Here is a 9,753-nt window from a genome sequence, read left to right on the forward strand (position 1 = left end):
GTAGTAGTTAACCAAGAAAATAAGATGGCAGATTAAGCCAGCATCAGGAAAGGAACTACAAAACTATGTGGATGGATAGACAGGTTGATCGCATGAACATTCAGTGTGGAGGTGGGCCAGCACACTGGTGAGTGGATTTAAATAGGTTAGAAAATTGAGTGGGACAACTAGTTGAGTCACAATAACAAAGGTGACTGCCTATGGTATCCCAGAAGGAAGTGGTGGACGCAGTCTGAGGATCTGGTCAGGTGCTGAAGCCAATAGCACAGATCCTTCCCATTGTCCATCTCAGCTCCGTTGCTTACCCCTTCCCTCCATTACTGGGTCTTCCATTCTGCCTAGGTCACATTTCTTGAGGTGCACTCAGGGTGCAAGATATGGGCTTGATCACACTGTTTAGAGACTTGAGGTGCTTATATCCCAGGTCCTAATTGGGTCCAAATGTCATCACCCACTAAAAGAGAACTCCTGGGCTCAGACCCGGGGTCCTTTCTTTCCTTTCCCCCAGCATAGAGGCAAGAGCTCCTCACCATTCTCTTCAGATATAAGATGGTTATATCTGCCACCATCTGGCATCGTCCACTGGCCAACTCCTTGTTCAGAATCTTGACTTGGAGGAACTTCAAATGTGCCCAGCATATTGTCTGCAAAAACCTAGAGGAGAGAGGGTACTCAGGAAGAAGGGAAGGTTAGAGGGTAGAAATAATAAAGAGAATGACAATCTCTGGCAGAGAAAGGAAGAGGAGGAGTGGGTGTGGAGAGAGGATGTAAGCCTGACCAGTGGTTGTGGGAGTGAAGTTATGGGTCACGCGAGGGACATGAGAACCAGACCGGGAGCTGTGAATGAACTGGACCAAGTCATGCTCTGCTCACAGGAAATTTTGCTGGGTAGGCGCCCAACCAGCTATGTAGATGGAGGTGTCCTACCTTGGCTGGAGCCAGAAAGATGTCTGAGATATCCTTACCTTACCAGCTCTTTGCAGGGACCCCTCAAAGGTGTTCTTGGGCACATTGGACATACGCCATGCCAAGTTCCTTTAGAGGACTTTGTGTAGTCCTCTACAGGGGACGAGGGACCCATGGTTGCTGGGCAGCACTTTAGTGATAATGAGGTACCCATGGTTACTGATGTTTCTGTAAGGAATAAAGAGGGGGGGGCGTTTCTCTCCTGCTGGCCGTGATTATTTTCTTTGGGGTATTTCATCATGGATGGTGAAGACATGCAAAGAATAATGCTTAAGAATCAGAAGATGGAAGCTTCGCTCCAGACAAGACACTGCACCTCCCTACCAACATTTCCTTAGGCAATTTGCTTAACTTTTAGGGCCTGTATTTCTTCACATGTAAAGGGAAATATGTGACCCTTCAGGGGCATTGGAAATGTTCTAGATGTGGACATATGTATCAAAACTTCTTGAAGTGTACACCTAAAATTGGTGAATTTTAAACACACATAAGTTATATCTCAATACAGTTAATACGAAAAATCAATAGTGGTTGTACAATAGTGTGAATGTACTTAATGTCACTGAACTATACTCCTAAAAATGGTTAAAATGGTAAATTTTCTGTTAGGTATATTTTATCACAATTAAATAAACTGCCACCCAAACTCAATTGCATTCTATATACTGACAATAAACAATTAGAAAATAAACTTTTGAAAAGAGCATTTAAAATAGTGCCCAAACCAAAAAATACCAAGGAATATATCTAGTAAGAGAGGTGCAAGATCTCTACACTGGAAATCATACAGTGTTGCTGGGAAGAAAATAAAGAATACCTAAATAATTAGAGGATTATATGATGGTCAGAGATTGGTACACAATATTTTAAGGTGTCAAATCTCCCTGATTGCATAAATTTTATGCATTACTCTTTGATTAACTTCTTAAAATTACTTCAAGCAGAAAAAAGGAACACATATTCAACAATATTAAACATAGCAAACAGTTAAGTAAGGACTTGAAATATCCAAATCTGTTAGCCAGGGAGTCAGTATTGACCCTAAAAGAAATATTTCACTGTGTTGTTAGGGAAAGAAGGCATGTGGCTTTGGGTTTACATGGAAGGTAAGAATGCTAGCAGCATATTGCCTAAGAAAACCATGCACACCGTATACATGAAGCTCTCTGTTAACTGGCGGGACTTACTCTCTGCCACTCCCTGCATATGAAGGAACAAAATGGAAAAGCAAGAGTATCCAACTGGGCACTTTTCCTGTCCCGGGAGATCCCTGTGTCATCTCCAGAAACAGTGACGTGCTCCCATCAGTGAGAAAAAGGATGAGTCACATTCTCTTATTTCTTCACTCAGCACACACGTATTAAGAGCCTCCTATGGGTCAGACTTGCCAATCTCCCTAGAGGACAGGGACACAGCGAGGTGGCTCACAGGTCCTCCTCCTCTAGGAGATTCCCGCACTGCAACATACTCATTTCACCAGCACACAATACCTGCTATAAAAGGTAATAAACCGAGGAGAGATGCTGGAGGCCACTGCCTCAGCCGTCTGCCTCTCCTCAATGGCCAAGCTGGAATAAATGCCTCCGTCACTCCCAGCCAGGGAGGAAAAACTTAGGGGACCTTGATCAGATCCCTCCAGTGCTCAGTCAACTACTGCCTGGAGACTGAGACAGTATGTTGAATCTGTGAAGAAGCCAGTTATTTCTGTGTTTCTCAACATCAAAGCTCTTGTGTGCCCAGAGAAATCTGGAAAGATTCAGTGCTATGGGTCATGGCTTCCATAGCCATTCACATCCTCATTTGCCTTGAGCCTAACTGATCTCATACCCAGCAGCTGCGTTTAACACTTTCATAGAAAAAGTGACTGCTACAAAGAAAGATAAAACGACAGGCTACTTTGCCTAACTTCTAACGTGAAAATCTCTGCAAAGGCAACCAGTCAAAGTGAGCAAGACTGCCTCTCAGTTGCTGTAATCACAGTCTCTCTCTAGTCACACTCATAGTGCCAGCTGGACTCTCAAATATCCCCATTTGGCCCACCTGCAAAGCCTGGAATAGCAGCTCTGCCAGGAAGTCGTTCTGGATGGAATAGAGCATGAAGAGAAATGCAAAATGGATGCCATGAACCTTCTGGGTTCTATCAACCATGGTCCTGGGAAAAAAATCAATAGATACTGTAGCTCTCTCGTGATCCAGGAAGAAGGGGATTGAAGTCAAGAGCAGTCTCCGGTACTTGTTACAGAATTTCTCCTTTGTTGTAAATTTCCTTGCAAGCAGAGACCATATCCTCTCCATCCTTTGCATGCCCATGTGAAACTACACCAGAACCATGCAATGCACCCAGGGGACAATAAGTGGCTATAGCAGGATGCAGCCTAGGAGAGCCCCCAAACCAAATCTCCACTACCATCTACCACTGCTTGGATACTACTCTAATGCCTCTGTCAAAGGCTTGCAGATGTCCTCTTGAAGATGTGCACCCCTGGGGTCAGGGAGGGTATCTGTGAGGGCCTTTGCAGCATTCTGCTCCCATGTGTCTGCAGTGCAGCGTTTGCAGCATTCTGCTCCCACGTGTCTGCAGTGCAGCGTTTGCAGCATTCTGCTCCCACGTGTCTGCAGTGCAGCGTTTGCAGCATTCTGCTCCCACGTGTCTGCAGTGCAGCCTTTGCAGCATTCTGCTCCCATGTGTCTGCAGTGCAGCATTTGCATGCCACGGCTGCTCCACTTCACCCTGCTGTGGACACGTGGACATCATGGCACTCAGGCAGACAAGTATGAGCACAGCTTGTGGGAGTGGCGCAGGTGAGCATACACACCGACACCTTACAGATACCTTTAGTTTGCTTCCTAGTTCCCCCTGGCCTCCATTTCCAGTACAGATAAGAGCCCCTCCTGTATTGTTCTGGCCTGAAGAAATAACAGCTTTCTCTTTGGCTCCAGACTGCAGAGTTCTCTTCAAAGACACTGACCTCTGCCTGGAGCAGCTTCCCGATGCTGAGATGACCTTATTTCTATTTTCCTGCTAGACCAAGGTCTACAAAGATCTCCTGCTCCATGTTTAAATCATATTTTGTCTCTTCTTCTGAACCTATTTTCTCTGAGATGGCTTTTACCTACCCCTTTCCTCCTTCAGCCACCATCTGGAGGACACACTCTACCATCCTGGTCCCCACACCTCTCTCACTGCAAGCTATGTCCAGGTCCATCTAAGCACAAATGCTCACAAGTCTGAAACCAATTTTGTTAATATTAATAGACCCAACACCCATCCTTACTACTCCAGCCACATGAAGACAAGTGACAGTGTCGATCCATTTAGAAGGGGGAAGGTAGTTGCCATTGTGTTCTTCTAATTATAGTTTAGGGGCCACTGAAATGACCAGAGACACACACGGGTGGAGGGATAACCATAAGAAGGATGACTCCATAAAACCAGGAGAATTCAATACTGAGAGAGAGATATGCCATTGAAAAGCCACTAAAGCATGAGAGAAAGGGGAAGAAGAAAGGGATGGCACACACCCTGAGCACCTGCTAGGTGCTAAACCCTCTGCAGGCCTTTTTCCTTTTAGGCTCTCTTTTACTCTCTACAACGAACACCACAAGGATACAGCTGCGTACTGATGCTTAAGCTGTGCTCAAAGTCACAGCTAATATGGGCAAAGCCAGGGATTCAAACCCAGGTCCACATGGCTCTGCTCCAGTCAAGTTCTCTGGTTGTGAGAGAACCAGCAGAAGGAAAAGGGAGGTGTGCCGAAAGCATACATGGTGAGAGATTAAGAACTGAGTCTATCTGGGAACAGCAAGAACAGAAGCTGATGACAAGGTGGGACTTCTTGCAGACTAGAACTGCACGGTGGCTTGGATTTCAAGACAGCTCCAGGAACCTCACCAACAAGTAAATGCCCTGTATTTTCATTCTCCTGCTCAGGCAGGTGCCACATGGAGCCACCATCTGACTTCCTCAGCTGGCTCAGAGTTTCTGATTACCCCAAACTTTCATTCCTCTACCTTTTATCTTCAGCTCCCACTACCAAGTGAAAATTCCTGTCCTGCTTCCTACCTCTAAATCCCAAGGGAAAAGTCAGAGCACTGGTCAGCCTACAGACTGTGTGGTTGGGCACCCAGACTGACCCAATCAGCTGGGCCTTGCGCTTGCTGCTCCCCTGCCTGGAGACTGACGCGTCCTCCATGTTTAGGACTCAGCTCACCTCCTCAGAGAACCCTCCCCCTCTATCTGGCCACCGACACAGTGTTCCAACACCGCCACACACCCCCCAGCTTTCCGTAACTCTTAGCACATTACCCTGTATTTAATTTCTTTCATTCTCAGCACTATCCCAATGCATTTTATTTCTTGGTCTCCCCCAGGAACACAAGCTACATAAAGGGAGGAACCTTGTTTGTCTTGTTCTTCCCTGGCCCCAGGACTCAGCACTAGGAGTTGCAGCTCCTTGCAGGCATTCAAGATAACACTCTGATGAATGAATGACTAGCCAGCCAGATGTGGGCCTGTCAGCAGACGGCTCTATTCTCAGGAGGGGTGGGTAGAGGGGCTCTCCTGACTTGAATAACTAGTCCAAGGGGCCATTCTTTAATGATTTCAGATTGTTTTCATATAACCTCATGACTACACTATTGGTCAATATTTCTCTTAGCTTTATTTTATAGGAAGAAACAGATTCAGAAAAAGTTCAGTGACTTGCCCAAGGTCACTCGATAGGTGAATGAACCCAGACATGGAAGCATATCGGCCAGACCCTGAAGGCTTTGAGCTTCATACTGCATCACTCTTCCTCCCACCAGGGCAAGTAGGATGAAAAAGACAGACTTGGTCACCACACTCTAGAAGGACAACATCAAACCACACAAAATAAAAGTCATTATTCTTTCGCTTCCCTGGGGGTGGTCATTAGGGATCTCATTATTCCAGAGCTGCACCAGCTACATCACAGTTCAAGAAATGTTTAGGGCAACCTGAGGATAATGGATTCACTAAGCCCCACCAAGGACACGTGGTGGAACTTTCTCAGACCTCCTCGTGGTGGGTATCGGAGGACAACCATGAGCTCCCACGCAAGTTCTCCTCAGAATGTCCCCCCACGGCTAAGGCGCACACCAGCACAGCGAGTCTCATGCCCATTAAACCAGGTAAGATTTGTGGAAGGACTTCAGGTACATGCGAGTTCTCAAACTGCTCAATTTCTTCAGTCCTCCATTATCACTTGTCACATACTGAGTATGAACTGTTGTTATGGAATGAATTGTGTCTCCCCAAATTCATGTGTTGAAGGCCTAACCCCCAGTGTGACTCTATGTGGAGATAAGGCTTTTAAGGAGGCAACTAAAGTTAAATGAGGTCCTAGGTGTGCCGTCATCATCGAACAGAATTGATGGCTTTATAAGGAGCGAGCGAGTGAGAGACAGAGAGAGGGAGAGAGAGAGAGACCTCGGTCCACCATGGGTGGCCGTCTGCAAGCCAGAAAGAGGCCTGGCCAGGAACCACATCTGCCAGCACATTGATCTCAGACTTCTCAGCCTTCTGGGTTGTGAGAAAAAAAATCAGCCACCTTGTCTGTGGTATTTTGTCATCGCAGCCCTAGCCCTAGCAGACAGAGGCAGCTGTCTCCTAGGTACTATAACACTGCTGTGCTCCTAAAATGCTGAACTTCACACCTGGAAAACACCACAGCCCCAAGAGAACAGCTTTTCTGCACCTGCTGGCAACCCAAAGCCACATCATACTGCAGGGCTGCCAGGCTCCGCCAGCCAGGGGACAGCCTGGCCCATAACACCCACATTCTCACCTTCCTCTCTCCTGGCTCCCCTCCCATCTGCATCCTCTGGGCTGTCACACTGTGTGGGACCCAACAAGCTATTTATTACTATTTATGTCCACTCCTATGACACTTCCGCCAGCAACCTGCTCAACTGCATTCATCCCGGTCTCTTTACAGGACCCTGCTCCGCCCTGATGCCCAGGTCTATGGGCCAGTAGAACTGCAGAGCCCCTGACAGGATGGGTGTAGGGTCAGGTGCCAAGACTGGGATCCCCGCTGTGTCCTTGCTGAGGTTCGTACCTCTAAGCCTCAGTTGCCGCACCTGTAAAATGGACATGGTAATAGTGCTCACCAAGGTCTTGTGGAGAAGTGTACTGAAGACGGAGGATAGAGCCCAAGAAAGCGCTGTACAGACGGCCAGGAAAGATCAGTTTTGAGAGCGCTGGGCCGAGCCGAGCCGGTTGATAACCTGAGAGGCAAAGCCTGTTGGAATTCCCATGCGCGGTTAGAGTTTAACTGAAGGTGGTGACTTCCTTCGTCTGGAGCTTCCTTCTCTCATTGGCCTCACGCCTGTCAATCAGACACTGGCTCCGCCCCTGAAGTTCCTGACCGGTTTTCCAGGCTGATTCGCCCCGCCCCTTTCAAATGTGGTCCCACGTGAGCACAGCCGCCCTGGCTTACCGCGGTGCCGCGCCCGGCCGCGTGCCACGCCCCGGGCCGCGGAGCATGCGCTTTGTAGGTCGGGCGGGCGGGATTCCGTCCTGTAAGCCAAGCTCTGACAGAAAACCTTTGTTCCTGTCAGACCCCTCCCTCCCCAGTCAGCTGCCGGGCTCTGGCGGGAGGGATGGCGGCTCTCGCTCTCCCCCACAGCTAAGTTCCCGACCCGGAGTAACCCTGGGGCCCCGCAGGGCACTCAACGTGCAGGGAAGTGTCCCAGCTCTGCAAAGGGCAGCTGGAAATGGATTTCAGATGGCGGCGCTGCCCCATCAGCGCCCCCCGCCAAAGCAGGCATTTCCGGGCGCCTCCGCCCCCCGCACAGCAGCGCCCGGCGGGCCCGGCTCCCCTGAAAGCTGGGAAGTGGCGCCTGGATGCCACGGTGGTCCGTATCTTGGGGAAACATTCCGCCCCAGCTGAAAGTTTTTATTTTGGAGTTAGTCCAAAACAATTTTGGGTGTGATGTGTGAAAACCTGAGCCTAATTCTTTCGGAGTTTTGTGTTATTCAAGGATGAAAGAGGTTCGTTTTAAAATGGACTCCGCCTGTTAACAGGCACCGTGGCCATTAGGGTGTTCGCCCAACTCAGACACAGCCCAGGCTGCGCAATCAGGGCTCGGCAGAAAGGGGGTGTTAGGGAGAAGGTTAGATGCAGGTAAACTGAAGGGAAGTCGGGCAGTTGGCGCAGTTGTGTGGTCGGGAACCTGCTACATCCCTTTGACGCCCTGGCGGCTCAACCCGGGCAGAGCTCCGGCGTGTGCGTGTGAGCACGCTGCACGTGCCTGCGTGTGTGTGTGTGTGTGTGTGTGTGTGCAGTGAGCCTGCGTGTGTCGGCGAGGCCCTGTGTTGACGGGTGTGCACGTGTATCCGCGTGCAAGTGTGCGTGTGTTTACACGTGTGTGCGTGCGTGGCAGCACGCTCTGTGGGGAGGGCGTTATGAGACCCAGCAGGGCTGTCAGGGGCCGTCCCTGCTCCTCTGCAGTCCCTTTCCACTCTCAGGGAACTAGAGCGCTGTCGCGGGTGCAGCTAGACTCTTCCTACAGTGTGGGCTTCGCACGGTGGAGGCGCAGGTAATGGCTGATCCCCGAAAGGTGGCTCTGGGATAGTCACTTTTCCACCTTTCTAGGACAACTGCCCAGGGGTGGCCTCGAGTGGTCGTCGGGGCGAGGCCTGAGGCCAGCTGGCCCAGCATCCTTGGCTTGTCCCTTTAACTCCGCCACTAAGCAGGAGCACGGGAGCGGGGCTCTGGGTGGCACCCAAGCGCCCCCAGGCGCCGTCGCCACTGTCACCGAGGCAGTTGTATTTCCAATGCTGCCCCTGGGCCCCGGCCAGTCGCCTTGGCTTGGCGTTAGCCTGGCCTCCCTCCTCCTCCTCCTTTTCTCCCCGCGCAGCCCCTCCCCTTTATCCGTCCAAGATTAGAGGTGGGCACTGCCCAGCCCCCACCCGAGCCGCCACCCCCCTCCCAAGCACACACACTCATCCCACTTGAATCCTGGGGCAGGAAATCAGGAAACTCACAGCCCCGGCAGCAGCGCGAGCTCGGTGCAGGACGCAGGAGCCGGCGTCCCGTCCCCCTCCGACTCGCTGGTGCCCTTGCCGCCTGCTCCCGCCACCCCAGGAGGCCCAGTGCCGCCCACTGCTCTGTCCTTTGCTTGTGCTCCGTGCCCGACCCTTTCCTGGCGGAATCTCATCGTCTCTTTACTTTCCGACTGCCCAAGGCGCGCGCTCTCTGGCTCTCTCTCTATCTGTTGGGGGAGGGGGGAGAAGAGCAGGAATTCTTTTTCCGCCTAACTTTTCAAGCCACGCAATTCACTGCAAGTCTCTTCCTTTTCCAAGCCGCCTTCCAAGCGCTCCCGGTGCCCGCAACTCGGGCTCCCAAACAGAGAGAAGAGCCTCTTCAACCTCAAGCCCTCTTTTCCTTGCCCTTCCCTTCCCTTCTCTTCTCCCTGCTCCCCCTCCACAGCCGCCTCCAACTCCCGCATCCACCCGCCGCCGCCGCAGCCACCCAGAGCGCCCCTGTCCCCCTCCACCGCCTTCTGTCTTTTCGGCAGCCGCTGGACGTCCCGGCTTGGTGGTGGCAGCGGCGGCGGCCTAAGCCACAGCAGCCCTCGCAGCACAGCAGCCCCCGTCACCCAGCCTGCTTCTCCAGCCCTGTCACCTGATCCCCCGAAAGGTGCTGAGCAGATGGGGCCAGTTGAGGCGAAGCTGCTGTGGCGGCGGTAGAGGCGGCGGCGGCCGCCAGAGGCCGAACGAGCGCGCGGCGACCAAGGCGCCAGGCAGCCGTCCGCTCCGGC

The sequence above is a fragment of the Lemur catta genome, chromosome 14 (assembly GCF_020740605.2).
Source record: "Lemur catta isolate mLemCat1 chromosome 14, mLemCat1.pri, whole genome shotgun sequence".
Lineage (NCBI taxonomy): Eukaryota > Metazoa > Chordata > Mammalia > Primates > Lemuridae > Lemur > Lemur catta.